The sequence below is a fragment of the Lissotriton helveticus genome, chromosome 12, assembly GCF_964261635.1.
Source record: "Lissotriton helveticus chromosome 12, aLisHel1.1, whole genome shotgun sequence".
NCBI lineage: Eukaryota > Metazoa > Chordata > Amphibia > Caudata > Salamandridae > Lissotriton > Lissotriton helveticus.
Window position 1 is genome coordinate 728640924 of NC_136073.1, and position 18101 is coordinate 728659024.

General features: G+C 45.4%; 1 protein-coding gene across 1 annotated transcript in view; it reads left to right on the forward strand.

Annotated features, from left to right (window-relative positions):
- Positions 1-18101, forward strand: part of RNF115 (ring finger protein 115) — a 151667-nt gene that overhangs the window by 77543 nt on the left and 56023 nt on the right. The window lies entirely within an intron of this gene.

Below are 18101 nucleotides of genomic sequence, written 5' to 3' on the forward strand. Positions count from 1 at the left end.
GTGCGGCTGGCTCTGTGTGTGTGCGGCTGGCTCTGTGTGTGTGCGGCTGGCTCTGTGTGTGTGTGTGCGGCTGGGTGTGTGTGTTCGGCTGGCTGTGTGTGTGTGTGTTCGGCTGGCTGTGTGTGTGTGTGTTCGGCTGGCTCTGTGTGTGCGGCTGGCTCTGTGTGTGTGTGTGCCTTTGTGTGTGTGTGTGGCTCTGTGTGTATGTGTGGGTGCAAATGAAATAGGTCTCACATTTGTAAGAGATTAAGCTAATGGCAATGTAAATGACAATGCCATTTATTTATCTGTTTTCAAAACCAACACATAAATACAAATTTTGTCATTTACAATGCCAATAGCTCTAACTTTTCCAAAGGCGAAACCATTGCATTGTAAATGCTTGTTAATACATGGGTCGTGTCGTCAGGCTTGGTAGCCAAGATACAGGGGGGGTGAGGAAATTTGACCAACTGGTAAAATGGAGAAGCAGTGAGTCCCCTGGGTTTACTGGCTCCTGGTCACTACCTGTGAATAAGCTGACAGTGAGGGAGCAGGCCTACACAACAGTTGGCCCAGTGCAGCAGGTTTTGGGGAACAGCTTGTCATTCATTAATAACTGCCGACTCTGGAGCTGGGGAACATTGCTCGAGTCTCGGCGTCTGCTCAACGTCCTGTGATTCTTGGCAAATCACCCAAAAATGATTGTGTCTGGTGTAATGTAACTGGTGCTCGTGCAAAGCGCTCCAATACATTCGGGTCGAGTTCGTGCTACATAATAGTGCCCAAAAAAATGGTAATGAATACTGGTAAATTCTTATTTTTTTCTCCATGGTGATATATTTATTTTCTGAGAATTCGCGTCCCTGCTCCCATTAAATATGGGGGTGATAAATGGAAAAGTACAGGAGCAAATCTGTGTGTTTCCAGGGTTGGGGACTTTATGCATGAGGCAAGTAAATATCCAGAAACTACAAAGTGTAAGCATGTTCACCCTGCTTCGGAAACGTATCTGGCACGAGCAGGGTTTTTCATTTACTTATGCAGGGTGCCCCAACAAACAGCCCTTGATCCTACTTTTAACGCTAAACATGCGAGCACTGCATTTCCTCCGCCATACGTTACCGCACCTTAAATACATAAAAGTCCACCAGTGCTCATTCTGTGAGCAACGAGGTGGAATTAATGCTTGCAAAAAAGCTTTTATTGCACGTGTGTTCCGTTCCACTTGTGTGTCAAAAAAGACTGTAAATCGGGTCAAAAGTTTAGGAAAGATGGTTGAGCGTGACACGGAGTATTAGAATGGAGAAATCCCAGCTCTCTTAATTGGCTATTAAATGAGCGACCCGCAGACCGATCTTGCGCATGCGCGGTTTATCTTGCTGTCAGTTCCCCGGGGATAGCAGGTTAATGGTTACATGGTAAAATTAAAACAGGTTGGTAGAGAGGCAAGGGTATAACTCAATGGACTTGACAAAGACCCCTCGGCCTTCGAGCCCTCTAAGTTACACTGGATCTCAGCTGCCTGCACTGGGGCAAAGATAGCTCAGTGGGTTGGGTCCTTGCTGCCTAGAACTGTGTGTAACGTGAAAAACACGGCCTGGCTGACTCAGTGTATCACCCTTTTCCGATTTAGGAAATTAGTCGATTAATGATGCATACTTAAAGTGCCAATTAAACAACTGGTATGTGCTTTACACATGGTTTAGGTTATAGAGCTGGGTGAGTTTTGGATTCATTCTCGGTGATGAAAACTGAACCCTGTCAGCGTATACCTGCCCCGCCATCTCACCAACTGTGGTATGGTCGCATTTGTTGGGGTCTCTCCATCTCAGGAGATGTGCCGGAAGAGCCCCGGACCCCCAAACACCTGGCTGTGCTTGCTCTCCTGCCCCCTGGCTGTGCTTGCTCTCCTGCCCCCTGGCTGTGCTTGCTCTCCTGCCCCCTGGTTGTGCTTGCTCTTCTGCCCCTTGGCTGTGCTTGCTCTCCTGCCCCCTGGTTGCTTGTGCTTGCTCTCCTGCCCCCTGGTTGCTTGTGCTTGCTCCCCTGCCCCCTGGTTGCTTGTGCTTGCTCTCCTGCCCCCTGGTTGCTTGTGCTTGCTCTCCTGCCCCTCGTTGCTTGGGCTTGCTCTCCTGCCACTGCCCCATCGCTGTGCCTGCTCCCCTAACCCTTCGCAGTGCTTGCTACCCTGCCCCCTCGTTCGTTGTGCTTGCTCTCCTGCCCCCTGTGTGTGGGTGCTAATGCAATAGGTCTCGCATATGCAAACGATTAAGCTATTGGCAATGTAAATGACAATGCCATTTATTTATGATTTTAAAAAATAAATGTCATGAGCAATGCCAATAGCTCAACCTTTAATAATGCCGAGACCATTGCATTGTAAATGCTTGTTTATATTTATTATTACTCTCGAGAAAAGATTAGATTTGGGTGTAAGCTTTAATTAGAGGCCTGTGGATTATTCTGTGATAGAAATCTTTGCATTTAAAATTAGCTTGACTAATCAGTTTGTCCTCCCTGAACAGTTGATTTTATAGCCCCAAGTGCTTTGCGCTAAACTAGACATGGTAGTGATCAAGCTATCCTTGAAATCTTGCACATGTAATTGCTCACGTATATCATAAAGCATATATTCTGTATTGAAGTTCCACTATTGTATAGAACAGTTATGATAAAAAAGATGATAGCTGGGGTTGGAAGCATTGTAGCCGGCCACTATAGAGCTAGAGAAATATGCAGCTTGTTTACTTCGACAGTCCACATTCTCCTTGAAGTCTCAGCTTCCACCCTCTTGGAAAATGGAGAGCAACACAGAGCGAAAGCAGTTTTAGTGCAAAGCCATAATCTGGGAATGTGCCTGAAAGACGAGTACTTGTTGCTGGTTAGTCCATCAGTTCTACCATATAAACTGTATTTAAAGGAGTGTTTTACAGTAGTTATATATTGATAGAAGATCATTAGGGAAAGGATCATAAATGCTGGATTCAGGACCCTGGACCCAACAGCTTTGCAAAACCTACATATTTGTTGATGCCATTCTTTTAGCTAGAACATTGGCTTCCACTTGTATAGAGATGATACTCAAAAACGAATCAGAGTAAATAAGGAAGCGGGCAACTGCAGCGCGGTCAGAGTGCCTGTCTACTAAGCTCCTCACTGAAGAAGTGAAAACTGGTTTTGGATTCAAGGAGCACAAAGTGAAGGTTACATTAATAGGCTTTGGATGCTCGGCGGATCTCCTTTTTGACATTCGTCCTACTGTGTTACCCAACCTACAAACAAACAATAAACCACTGCGACTTGGTGCCTGCAAGTAGGCTGAGTGTCCTTTGAGATCACATAGTCAGAGCCGTCCTTCATCACCGAGACTATGTTCCTCTACCTGCTGCTAATTCTAGGACTGATCCCAATACTGCTGATGTGTCACAATATCGCCCTCGTCCTTTCAAGGGCACTTCCAAGATCACCTGCAGGGGTACCCCCTTACAAATGATATGTGTGCTACAAAGTTTGCAATGTTTAAACTTGCTATCTCTCCTTTATTCCTAATTCTGTGGAAATTGCTTTGGGCAGCAGGAGGGACCATAATAGAACTTCTCTAAAGCAGCCTTTTCACTTTAAGAAGTTGGTAGTACCCATTTGTGCCCCTCTTGGCACATGAGCTGCACCCTTTCATATGTGTGCCACTGACCCACACCTCCTTTTTTTTTTTCTTCTTTCTTTTTTTCAATCCTGCCATGTGGAACCCAAAGATTAGCTTCTCTGGGATTTCTCCTATCAAGTTATTTTGTTCTCTGCACTGGGTGGGCATACATATTTTCTTCCCCACTGGGAGGAACTCACCTCGGCTTTAGTGGGCTTTAGCAGTAGTTCAGCCGGCCTAATGCCTGGCCCAATGCCTAGAACTAAACCCCCCCCCCCTTCACATCATATCACTTTGTTGCCACATCCTCACCCAAGACAACTTACCCTTCTGGAAGAGGAGGCTCAAGCACTCCTCCAAAAGGGCGCACAGGAGGTTGTGCAACCTCACTGAGGCAAAGGCGTGTACTGACTACTTCTTATGTCAAAGGACAGACCCCTCTGGCCTATTCTAGTCTTGAGACCACTAAACCAGTATATCTTGTCTGAGCACTTTCATATGACTATCTTTTAGGATGTGGTTGTTCTTCTACGACAAGGGGATTTCATTAAAAACAAAACACAGTTTGAATTTATTTTTTCAATAAGTAGACCCACACGTTACATGTTCGAGATAGAGAATAGTGCATTGTACAAATAAACTGGCTCCAGGCCATCTAATGGGATTAGCATAGTACAGGGAGTGAGTGCAAGGAGGAGGAGGATCAGGGTATGATACCAACTCTCCGAGCATGGACGGCAGTAATGAACTGACAACATGTGCGTAAAGTGGAAAACAGCAGGGGAAGAGGGCATGGACAGCAAGGGAGGGAGGGTGGGATTTAGAATAGGTCAAGAGGGTCAATTAGCAATGGTTGTATATCGGAGAGTGGCCATTACTTGGAGGGGTGCAGTGGACTGCCCGATCGTAATCCAGAGTGAAGCCTACTTGTCTGTCTTGTAGCAACGTCTGTCAGGAGTAGGATAGAAATAAGAAATGGGGGCTGGTGGGGGTGAAGGCTTGAGGCGAGGAGGGCCCCTCTGCTACTCGAGGTCATGAAGAGGGGGAGAAGGGGGCCACCCATTCAGGGAACCGCAACTGCAACTGGTCCCAAAGTGGGACTATAGGACAGCGACGGAGGCCTCTGGCATCCTCCCTGTACAGTGCCATCGCCTCAGCCTCTGACCATGCCACTACTGCCTTTTACGCCACGCTGTGTGGGGGGCGGGGGTGGGTCGCCCTTTTCCAGCACATTGTCATGGCACATTTTGCTAAGATGAGGGCCAGGTCAGTAAAGCGGGCTTCCGTTTTGTGTTCCTTGTGTTGAAACTTAGGGGCTCTAAGCCCGCCCGACTCTGGTGGGGTGCTGTAAGTTTGTCTGGGCCACTGTGTGCCGATTGCGATGTCAGATGAGCTTCCCCAACAGTTGGTGTGGATCACGGAACAACCTCTGGCGAGTAATCACCTGGAGATTGGTTAATAATATAACCGGTGAGCATGATCATCTTTGCAAGGACTATGCACCCTTTCAGAGAGTAGAAGGGTTTACCGGAAGGCAACCTGAACCGAAAGGGATGACGCCATCCTGTCCTGATTACCCTCCAAGAGATCCGGGTCAAAATGGAAAGCATTGACGTCTAGGTATAGGTAGGACCTGTCCTCACATTTCCGGGATTTTCCGCCCATAATGACTGGGGTGTAGGCCTCTCATGGCACCTGGGGATAGACACCAGATTTCACCCAGCTCACTGAGAGCCCAGACACTTCTTCAAAAGCAGACAGGAGTTCTGCTATGCTGAAGAGGTCAGCAGAAAGATCCTTCATGTAGAACACAAAGTCCTCATTGTAGAGGGACTTTATGTGGGTTAGGTCCAGCAGGGGGATGCCCCAGTCATTCCCCACTTGCTGAACATATGTCGGCCAGCGTCTCCCCTTCGAGCGCAAATAGTAACAGAGATAATGGCCACCCCTGATGGATGCTTCTCCCTACCAGAATGGCTCTGGATACAAAATATCCCATACTGACCCATACTGTAGGTGCCTTGTAGAGCAGACAAGGAGATTTCAAGATGGCACTCGATGACAAGGACACCCACTTTCATATTTCCTACACCCTACCCATCACCAGTAAATTTGTTCTTTGGTAAGTGGACAACACTACTAGTTCATAATCCAGTCCTTTGATTTAAGTACAGCTCCGATGGTGTTCACAAAGTGCCGGGCAGTGGTGACCGCACATATCTTTATAGAGGTGCTATGCTGGTCTTCCCATACCTTGACAACAGGCTGATTAAGAGCTCCAGCAGGCAACAAAGCATAGCTAGAAACACCGGTGTCCCTACTTCGCAGGTGCAGCATAAATGCAAAGGATCCGTCCTTCAAACCCAGTAGATCCAGTTCTACTTGGACTCAGTGTAAAACAGTCACAGGGAACGCATATCCCTGCCAGCAGAGGATAGTTGTATTTCAGCAGCTTCTGCCTCTTTTTCAGTCCTCACTCCATGTGTCCAATCATTTTAAGAACTGTAGTGAAGCTCCTATGTGTGATAGTTTCTTGCATAGCATAGGTGCCACACATGCACCCACTTCACGAATCCCACGTGAGCTTGTGTTCTTTTTTGTTAGGACCAATCTAGTGTTAAGAAAGGTAAGCATTCAACACTCTGCAGTAGTGGAACAGAAAAAGCCTGTTGCTCTTCAAGCCTTCCTTGTACTCACTTCCGCAGGTAGCGACCACCGTTGACGCATCACTCACCAGGTGGGGTGCACATCTTGCCAACATGACCGTGCGATGTACCTCAACACCACACACTTTAGCAAATCTCCCCTGTGCAGACGTAAAATCTCCACTGTGCAGACGTACTAGCCCATCAGCAGACTACAGTTGGCCAAAAACGTCTTGTACTGTCCGAATCAACACAATGGCATGAATACGCTGAGCATGTGAATATACACCACGGCTGCTTAAAAAAACCCAAAAAACTAGACAGGAACTTGAGATGCATCCCTTCCCCAGTTATTACTTCTTCCTTCATCTATGAAGATTCATATGCCAGATAGTGCAAAGGTAATTTAACTTGCTGCTTATTTAGGGATTTCCAAACTTATAACAAACACTTGTAAGCCAGTGTAAACATGCTGCATATATGGTGGACTTTGTATGATCGCCTCTCGGGCAACCTTTCAGTTTAAGATGAGGATCTATATGTGCGAGACTTACTAAATGGTAAAGCCGAAGCCCTAAGTAGGCTGTATTCCCATTATTTAATGTATGCAATTATTATCAAGGAGAGACCAAGTTTTTAAGGTATATAATGTAGCACTTGTTTCTTTGCATATTTACACTTTTCCCTTTATATTACACATTTACAAGCAATGGAAGAGGAAATAATTTCCAAAGAACGACACATTTTTTGTTATGGTTACCCACTGGGCTACATCTTCTCCAAACACACTGCAATCGCCTTGTTGATTGGTTGTACATGGATCATTTATCCAGCAGTGAGAGGTTGAGTAAACGTAATCTTTGCCAAAACCATTCTGCTCCTCTGGTCACTAAATGTTTAAAAGTGGATGCAGAAGTTTAATATTTTGTTGTTGAGGCAGGTTAAAAAAGAACATGAAATCCATCATTAGTTTCTTATATTTCTTATATTTGCCTGTGGTTGACTTGGAGAATCTATTGTGTTAAAAGAGCTCACTGGATGTTATTCTGCCGCGGTGCTCGTAGTAACAAGTTTTTGCGACTCCCCCTCCGCCTCTTTGACACCCCCTGCCCGCTCACGTTTTTCAGTGCCTTAAATGAAAACCATATACTGTAGATGTACCTCATATGAAATATCTAGAGTTCTTCAAAGAGTTAAAGTATTGGGTAGGAACAACTGTTTTATCCTGTTTGACATCCGTAAATAGATGTTTGTTTTGCATAAATTAATCAAGATTGGAAACCGGCTACAAGTGCTACTTCAGTTGATGCCTGGTCTGACATTCAGTAGCACCAACGGTGAAAATGTTTGTGTGTGCCTGGCCTTCAAATAGTCAACAGGCAAATAAGCTGCCCATCGGCCCGAGGACTGAATATAGGAGTGCAGGAGCAGAACAAAAACATCTGCCAAGATTGTATTCTTTTTTGGTTGAGAGCAACACTGGTTATTTACAGCACTGAGTTATGGTGGACCTAGACTTTTGTTCCCATCCAATCCCCTCCCACTGCAAACCCCTCCATTTGATGGATCTGCAACTTGCTATACAGATTATTATTACTATTATTTTGCAGTCCTCCAACTTGAGACAAAATTACTGAGGAACTTAAAGTTGGTTATTAAAATCACACACAACGCAAAACTCTGGACTCACTATTCTTAAACCACAACTTAAAACGTTTTTGTGCTGCTGATGGCGTGTAATCCTCCATCATTCGCAAAGAACTTGGAATAAAAGTCAACTTTGACACTCGCTCACTGCCTTAAGGTGCCAAAACGCATTGAAGTGATTGGCAGCTGTGTGCAAAAAAGGCCTGTCAAACACTGGTTTGTAATCTGTAAAACCGGCTGAACGAACAACCATGACTGCCAGGAGCTTCATGGTAACTTGTCATTAACTTTAACTCAACCAGGAGGTCAACTTCAGACAGCTTTGGAATGATGATATTAATAATTGAGATCAGGATTGCAGCTGGAGGTCCCTCGTGAAATGTGAGGACATCCCTATACAGTGAGGTAGGGTATCGTTTACGACATATCTTAGTAAGCAGAGGATCTAATTTGTTGGCGTACTGTATTTGAAAACCCTGAGCCCTCGGAGAACAATAACCTGCTCCTATTCTTAATGGGACGCAGACATAGACCACTCATTGTTCTCGATTATGTTCAAGTAATCAGTGTAAATGGGGTGACCTCAAAATGAGAGTTGGTTTTCTACAAAGGTCCAACATTTCATGGCAGGATCAAAGGGAATTAAGTAGATTAGTATTCCTCATCAAGCCAAACATGATTGTATTCTCTTGAATGTAGTGCAAACTTACCCATGGGTTGTTAACTGTTGGCTAAGTATCAAACAAGGTAGCTTGAGTATTGTGAGAGAGGCAAGAATTGCACAGTACGAAAAGGCAACTTGACACTTCATTCAAACTATGCTGATTCATTGCTTGGCCATATCTCCTGGGACTCTGAGACCGTTTTTTACCTTAACCACCCCACACTCGCCAATATGCCCACTGGCCCCGTTACAAACTTGTAGTTTTTTTGTTTGTTTTTGGTAAAGCACCAGTGTTTTAAGTATGTGCTCTGATATGCAACTTGAGGGCTAAGAGATCAATACACGTTTGATTCTTTAGTCCTTATTATTCCAGCCTTTTATTGGTAATTCTTGCAAGTCCACTCTCGCTTGGTCCCACTTTCTAGTCACATTTATAGGTCTGATTAGACTGGCCAGCTTTCATCGGACCATATGTGATCAACAAAAAGAGCTTTCTGAGTTATAGTGAGAGTGGGGATCAGGCTACGTTCACGTTTTGGATCCCTGGAATAGTGGATTTGAGTGGACCACAGTTGTTTGTATTTCACTTTTTGGTTTGTGGTGTATCTTATACTTAATACAGCAGGGCTGAGAGTTATGCTGGTAAGCCAGTAATCATGGATATAGGCCTGATCTGTTTATTATGTAATGTTAGTATAAAGTCAGTAGGCCTAAAAAAAAAATGTGAAAAACATATGCTAACATCAATACATTTGAGGTTGGATTGTTATTGCTCTGTATGAAAGTCTGCAGAGAAGGATTTTGGTACATGGCATCTCATTGATTATTGTAGTAGGCAAAGGTTTTGGTTTGTTACCTCATGTAGTAATCAGTGCATATAGAAAAGTTTCTTTGAGAATCCTTGAAACACCCGGTTAGCAGAGTATTATTATTTTGCTTACCAGGTTTAATGTTGTATACTCTAGTTTTTTTTATGACTGTGTAGATGATGGTTTCCTTGTGGGAAAGTTTACGCCCAGCACATAAGGTATGAGCTAGTTATGGTGGCAAGCTAATGATGAAAGTTATAGGGCTGTTTGTGTTCAAAAGTAATTATAAACACAGTGGGTCTTACATATTTATTGTGAAACACATTTTAAAATTAATAGGTATTTAATGGTAGATTGATATTCTGTATTAAAGCCTACAGATAGGTATTTTATTTCGTGGAATCTCACAAATTACTGTAGTAGACAAGCTTGTTGGCTGGTGTTAGGTACCTGCTCTGACAAACCGTGGGTACAGAAGATATCTACTTTGAAAATCGTCGTCAGACCCTCTAAGAAGAAACTGTCTGTTACTTTCCCAGTTGTAATTTTTTTTTTAACACATTTGTAATTTTATGACTGAATGCCTTTTGGTCTCTATAGGCCAGATGCTGTAGGTGTGTTCTGTTTATTGTTAAAAGTGGTGCAAAAGGGGAGCGTGGCCAAGATGGCGGCTTGAACAGACGTTGGACTGCGAGGCTCCCTGGCCCTGAACCCCATTTAGCCCTTATTTATTGCCTGCAAATCCCCAACAACATTGGCGATTCCCGCTACTGACCAGCGGACCTGCGTGACCCGGTTTTGGCCCGCATAGACCACTCGGCGCTCTCCGGAGCCGCCACCCCGCCGGGAGGCCGAGATCTGCCCGAAGGCCGCGCTGTATTGCCGCCCGGGCAGCGGGGGAGTTGGTGCGGTGATCTGGCGGTGGGGCTCCATAGCGGGTCTGCGGCGGAGGACGAGGTGGCGGAGGGAGCGGTCCGGGACCCTGCCTGCGTTGGTGAGCCCAGGCGCCGACAGCCGCACTTGCAGACGGCGGGGGTGAACAGAGCCCGCAAGCAGTACGCTCGTGCCGCGAAAATTGAGGCCCCGGTCTCTGGCCTACACAGAGCAGCGTGACCGGCCCCACGAGTGCTTGGAGGTGGCAACGGACCTTGTCCAGAGGGTCCCACATCACAAACTGGCCCTGGTGAAGTGCCGCTGATCCCCGTTGTGGGCTGCCCTGCGGGGGGCCCGCAGAAGGTGCTGAGGCTGGTGCAGGGGCACCACGAAACTCGAGGCCCAGGCTTTGGGGCCTGCAACACGGAGCAAACAGTCGGGGCACCGCAGCGGGATCGGCTGCCCTGAGGGCTTTGAAGAGCCCGAATCGCTCTCCAACCTGCACGACCCCGATGCTTGCAAGGTGAGGGGGAGTATCGACTGCCTGGGGGAGCCCCGAGACTGGTCACTGCACGAAGGGCCCAAGGACCGGGACAGGAAATAGCTAACTTGCTGCCACACACGTTCCCCGCCAGAAACCAGTGCACACTCTGCTCTTCCCAGCTGCTTTGACAGGATACCACTGAGGTGACGACCGAGATGGGTGCATGCGACGTGGGCAGTCGCGAAAATTGAGACTCCGGCTCTGGGCCTCGGCCGACTCGGCTGCTGGTGTGCAGGTGGTTGCCCAGGTGGGAGCTGGGACATGGTACCCAGCGCGAGACGGGGCTGATGGCTCGATAGCCCATCCTGCCAGACAGCGGAGACCACAACCGACAGGTGAGAAGGGGCACGGAGGGAGTGGAGGGGCCCAGCTACGAGCCGCCTACCGGGCCAGCCGGGCACGACTGAAAGAGCTCCGGGTGAGAACGGGGGGGCTGCCTCAATGCGAAGTGACCCCAGAGCTGCTGCTACCGCTGAAGTCTCATCTACGGCGATGCACATACCTCCGAATATATTGCTGCAAGCGAGTGCAAACTCACAGGAAACATGAATTGTACACCCATGCATAACATTTGTAGATATGCCTTGTGCACCCTCTACATCATTGCTGGAGCGTGGTGATCTGTGCACAGTCCAGTCAATGGGGATACATGCCACCTACGGACTTACTTGCATTACGGCCCCCACAGGGTCCTAGTCTTTTGGGTTCAGATGCTGCAGTGTAGGGGGAACCTGGGGGAAAGGATCCATGCCAGAGACGGTCCTGAAGAAGCTGATTTGGGTGAGTACGTACCCCAAATCCATTGTTTCCGATGGCTTGTTGCAGACAGTCGGACCGCCACGCTCGGATCACCAGAAACCCACATCGAAATCCGGATGTCTGTTGGAGATCCCTGTACTGCACAATGTATGCTGTACTTCCCCGACTGCCATCTCGGTGGTCCGAGAAAGGCTGTTGGGAGTTGGCAGTCTTTCAGTGGTTGGTTGGAGTACAGGAGGCATGCATCGTAATCCAACGTTGGACCGACCGCTTCTGACAAGACTGCATGGTCTGATTGCCTTGGACAGGACCGGTAAAGTCAGTCTGACCGGCATCTCATTGATTACTTTAGCAGGCATGGGTTTTTGGGGTTGGTCTCCACGGGAGTAGAAGATTTTTACTGAGATTATACCATTTAGATCCTATTGAGGAGTTGTATATACTTTTGCCAAGTGTAATTGAGTACATATTTCTAGTTTATAATGATAGCCCTAATGATTTCCAGCTTATGTGCTCTTCAATATGCCATTGTTGGTATTGGTGTCAAGCCAGTGGTAAACGATAAAGGCCTTATCGGCTCATTGAGAAAAGTTATGTCTGATACCTTGTGTGTGATCTGTTCATAATGAAAAGTTATGACAAAGCAAGCAAATTTGAGTTACTGATTGTGAAAAGCATGTGTTAAAGATAATATGCGTTTAATGGTGGATTGTTGTTACCCATCTATTGGCTGTAGCTAAATGTATGTTGTTACCCTTCAGACAAAACAGCTTACTACCAGCATTCGAACATCCTCACACATACCATTGCAGAGAAGGTTCCTACACTAGGTACAAAAGATCATCACACCTAATCCTAATAACATACAGCCTCCATCTGACTGTGTTTTGCTATTGAATGGGCTACAGATGATTCATTTGATGACCAGGTGCCAAACTGTACCCTCTGATGGAACATTAATTCTGCAAGAAATGTTAAATTAAAATGCTTTTCCTTCAACTTGTCACTTGTTAAATTTGCCACATTGTTGCAAATTCAGAAACCAAAATATGCACCATAGCGGAAGAAGTTGGAAATAGAAGAAAATGTGCCACAAATAGTGCAGTAAAGCAAAATAAAAGGTTGTACTGCTTGCAAGACCCACTTGGCACGTGATTGCACCTCTGCGTCTTCAGAATGGGAAATGATGTTTCCCTTGATGATTGTGGATATGTTTACTTTGGGCAGTACACCCCAGTTTATAACTTTTTATCTAGTTTTGACCCATGATCGTCATTCGTATGTAACTGTATTTTGTTTTCAATTCAGTTATTTAAGCACTTGGGTCACATGGTCGTTTCCCTTAAAAAACAACTAAATAATTTCAAATAAGGCTGAAGTCGTTATGCATACAGTTTCTTCTTTCCTACTAAATTTTGTCAGGTTTTCATACATTCCAAATGGCTCAAGTCCTATTTTTTGCTATCTCTTGGGTCTACGGCTTAGTGGATATTCCACATCTTGAATTTTGAAAGACCATTCTGCAGCATAGTAAAAGACATCTGTTCTTCAGTCCGGATCCTGGCCTCTTCAGGAAGAACCTCCCCGTAGAAGCAATACTCTATACAAATGTACTGCTCCTTTTTCTGCATCCGTTACTATTACACATCGGAAGCTCTTGCCCTAATGGCATGAAATTGCTTCTGGTCGTTGCCAAGTCAGCTTCTGTTGCTTCCAGCGAGGCCTTCTTCAAGAGGCCATCTGCACAGTGGGTAACTCTATATCCTGTGTGTAAAACATATCCATTGGAATTGCTCTTAATCTCAGATGTGTAGTTGCAAAACCTTCAAGTCAAGTCAAAAACATTTGTAACGCGCACATATCACATCCAAAGAATCTCATGGTGCTTGCAGACGGCTCTGATGAGAGAGTTGAGAAGGCTTAACTTGTGGCTTGCCGTTTCTACCGTCATATGATCTTCCTCCCTACTAGAATATATATTATTTTTAACATCTGAATGAGTTAGATGGGCAAACGGAACTTGGTTTGCAACATGAATAATTCAGCGTGAGGCTGCTATCTCATTGACTAATACTCCACAATACAATAAGAATGCATTCTGATGTGGTGATGCTGCAGAAGAGCTGCACACTCCTGCACCTGCCCGTCTCCTTCTGAAAGACTGTAAGGAAATAAACCTAGCTAGTCTGCACTATTGTGATGACCTGTACATCATATACAACTATTATAAATTAAATGAGCAGCCAATGTCATAGTTCCAGTGGTTGTCTTACTCAATTTTAGCTTTCCTTGTCAGTGTGCTGGTAGTGCTTAGATCTTGACTACAGCTGCCTTATGCAGACCACCTAACTAATGGTTGCAGATCTATGTACCGCAGGTGAATCTATAGCACATTTATGATGTGAAAGTTCCCTACCCGTAATTGTAGTTTTACAGCTTGCTTAAAGCGCATGTGGCTCGCACAGTCCACTGAAGACGCTCAATAGTATGTAATATCCAAAGTTGCAACTGTGGTGTTTAAATTTAGACAAGTTAGGCTGGTCTCCGTCATATGGTAGATGCAAAGGTGAATTGTAAATACTTTTGTCAAATTTTGTCTGAAACGTACCCTTTTGCGGCATGGAAATTGAGGCATTAGTGAAAAGTAAGTGGGCTGTATGTATGTCTTTCTTGCAGCAACCTGCCAACACGATATTAAGAAGGCCTATGACTGGTTTATTTTAAAAAAGCTTAGAAACACCTAGATGTTAGTTATTTGATCACATGCGCTACTATTAATGGGCTGGTGTCACTATTATTGCTCTATCAGGAATGCACAGTTGGCAAGGCAAGATTTCAAGGCAGGTGTGTTTAGTGTAAAACTAGTAAGAGATGGTAGAAGCCCTTCTCTAACGTTGTGAAAGATTACGCTGAGATAACAAAGCCATTTTGTGATCTAAAACCCTGTATCTCACGAAAACCAAGGGTTTCGACTGCAAAATGACTTTTAGATTTGTAGTAAACTCATTTTGTGAGTAAGAAAAGCCCTTTCCACTCTCAATAATAGCTTTAGTGACCCATTCCAAATTACAGTTGGTGACTACAGTTGCAGTCGCCAAACAGTCAGTTACTGCAACTCCAAGGAGGTGGTATCCTTCTGACCCCCACACCTTGCCCATTGTGAATGGTGTTAGGAAGGCCTTTTTGCAGCCCATGTTTCCTTCTCGCAAAGATTTCCCAAATGGGGACCTTTTTTATCTCCTTTTTTTATTTTTTAAAGCAGCACTGGGTACTTTAAGAAACACGGACTGCTTAAAATAATAAAATAAAATAAAGTTTTCTATTTGGAAATGCAAACACAAGGAAAATAATCTGCTAATCCTTGCAGATCCCATTTGTTGCCAATCACAGTTGGTTGCTCATAGTTACCTGTCTAAACATCCATTAGGCAGGTTGTCTACAGTCACCTATGACTGGATATTTTGTGATGCGAAACCATTGATAAATAAGTTGCATCACAAAATCAAAGACTGGTTACAAAAAATTGGTGGGCAGTGTGCAGCAACTTAGTTACTTCTTGCGTAGCACATCTGGCCTTTACCCTGTAAGAATCCTATGGGTGTAAATCTCATTTACATGGCTTAGCTGCAATTAAAAAACAAAACCCAAAGTATACATCCCATGGTGGAGGACTTAAGTGAAGCCGGATGAAAGTCTTTTGTAACCCTGTTTTTGTTAAACGATGCTTGACATGGTAAAAAAGAGTGTGTAAGGGCCACTGGCAAAGAAGTATTTAATGCCAAATGTTTACTAAAATAGAGTATGGATTGAAATTAAGTATTACTTAACTACTTCTAGAGTTGTGTTTTAATAAAATATGGTATGACATATTGTTCTATCTGCGTTTGGTCGAGAGATAGTTTACCAACGCATTGCAAATATGTAATGTGTACACCAATCGGTAATAAAACCATTTACTTACTTTGCATCCAGAGTTTCTGTTGTCTGGTAAAGGATGTTATAAAGTATCTTGAGTGTCACTCCAAACTGAAGTCCCCAGATTCTGGTAGACTTGGGGAAAACTACATGACTTCTGACAACGGAGCCTTTCTTGGGGTCTGCCATCGGAAAGCCCTTGACCTGGGGATCATCCAATGTCACAGGGGCCTTTATTTAGGGCTCAGCTATCACCACCCACTTTGGTGCCTGAGCCGGCCATGCGGGTTCTAGAGTACCTGGCAGAACGAACAAACGATGACTACGAAGCACAGAAAGATGAAAGTGTAGATCACCATGGAAAGGTGCTGCCTGGAGAATCGTGCTCTGTCCAGGTAGTTGAAGATCCGGGTGGTGATTGTCTGAGGGGGGGCGCCTGGCTGTGGTGCAGGTATTGGGGCCCTATTGGCTCTCTCAACGGTGAAGAATTTAGACCAGCTTTTGGGGTGGAAAGTGTTGACAATAAGGTCCTCTAGGAAAAGATTTACACTGAGGCCGCCGGCCCCTTTCTGTACCCCCACTACCCTGATGTTTTCTCCTTGCTCTAGCTTCCTGATCCTTAAGCATCACTGCCATAGCAGTGGTTTGTTGCATGAGAGACTGTACCTGAAACTCCAGTCTCTTCCAGAGGCCCCTGCTGTCCCGTGTGCTGCTCTCCCTCTGCCAACTGCTCCCAGCAGTGGAGTCCAGCACTGGATCAGGCCTGCCATTCGTAGGCCTCCCTATGCCGCAACAGTCAAGGCTGTGGAAACAATTTAGAGGTGCACTGGGGCACGGGGGAAGATACCAGACCCCTCCTTCCCCTGCAAAGCTTCATCTGGACTCCTATGGCCCAGACTCTCTGGGCTGGCCTACACAGCACGAACCTCGCTCACCCGGCTGGACTCTTCAGAAGGCCCCGGCCCAATCACAGGCAGATAGTGTTAAGTTTGTCGGCGTGGAGGGGAGCTTCATCCTCAGTGCTTGCAGCGCTCCCAGGCACCCCTAAAGCCAGGATGTCCCTTGTCATGGAGGTCCAGGCAGGGGGAGGTGTGAAATTGCAGCCACAGCCATCACCCGGGCTCAGCCTCCACTCGGGCCTCTGACGTGCAGTCTTCAGCCCGCACAGGATGTGAGCAGCCCCCGGCCATGCACAAGGACACCAAACAGCAGACCACGGTAAATTGGCGCTTCGGTTCACCCAGTGGGCTTCAGATTGCCCCAGGATTGCCTTGAGTGGTACGGATGGTCGAGTTATGTCAGCAGTCGCCGTGGAGCTTACTTAATGTAACGCCCCCTCTAAATGGTATTTTAAAGTACTGATTTTTAGCACATGGGGTCAAAGAAAAGGGCAAGAATTTGTCTCATCTGAGGGAATTGGACCGATTTTCAATTTTGGCTCTAAGTGGCAAACAAGTTGCATAGGATGTGATACACATGGAACTCATGTGTTCTAGTCTGTTGTGTACCATTTTACATTCCAAATGGATTTCCCGATTCATGCCCTTATGTAGGTACAATTCATGTTGCCCTTATATAGGCATAGAAATCAAGCCCTTATTTAGGCATAGCCCATGCTACCCAAATACAGGCATGGTTCTTCCATCGTTCACCAAACGTCACAACGATTTCCAGCTTAAGCCGTTAGGGACTTCCCCTTGCTTGAATATTGATTTCTCCAAGAATTCAGTTAGTTTTACAATGAACAACTATTCCCCAGGTGTTCATTCATGACGTTCATATGCCCGACTTTTGGTCAACTATGGCATTCCTAAACACCTTCAAGGTATAAATATACCTTCACTTGCTATGGAAAACTACAGTGGATCGGAGCAGTTTGACGACCTACTTGCCTGACGCAGCTCGCTACAGCAAGTGCCGAAGGAAGCCGACTCTCCAGCTGACGCACTGATCAGGAAGCTGTCCTGGTCTGTTGAGAAATCCAGCTCCAGTGTTTCTGACTCCCCTTGCGGGGTGTTGGGAAATCGAGTCCCGAGACTGAGATACCAGACCTCCTTCATTCTAAGGTATGGAACTGATTAGAACCTAGAGAAACCTTTGGTAGATTCTTGGCAAAACTAAACCTATGCAAAAGACAATACTTACTTCTTCCCTTGTACTAGACTAGGTTAGGTACATTGGGGTAGGCGTATTTTAGAAGCACCAGCTGAGTATTTTAGCCTGTGTATTTATGTATGTATTTTTATATGGCTTAGAAACCATACAATGCTTTTACAGTATTATGTTATAATACTATTCTCACTGTTAGCATTATACTTTGCAGTCTGCTTAACGATTGTAGCAGTTCACTTCTCTTGCTTGAGAAAGAAGACTGTTCAATAAACCTTTTTATTGAAAACGCCCGTCTCACTATTTCTCTGCAAACTCTGTAGAAACGAAGCATGCACGATTGAGTGAGTGAAATACTTATCTATTGTTACCACGAATCTGAAGATACGTTTTTATTCTTGGGGAAACAAAAGTTGTCATGTTTATGCGGTTGTCGGAAACTAATCCCTTCTTGTGAATTCGAGAAAGTTTCTAATGACCTCTGAGCTAGCTGGCACTCACAATTAAGTTTAGT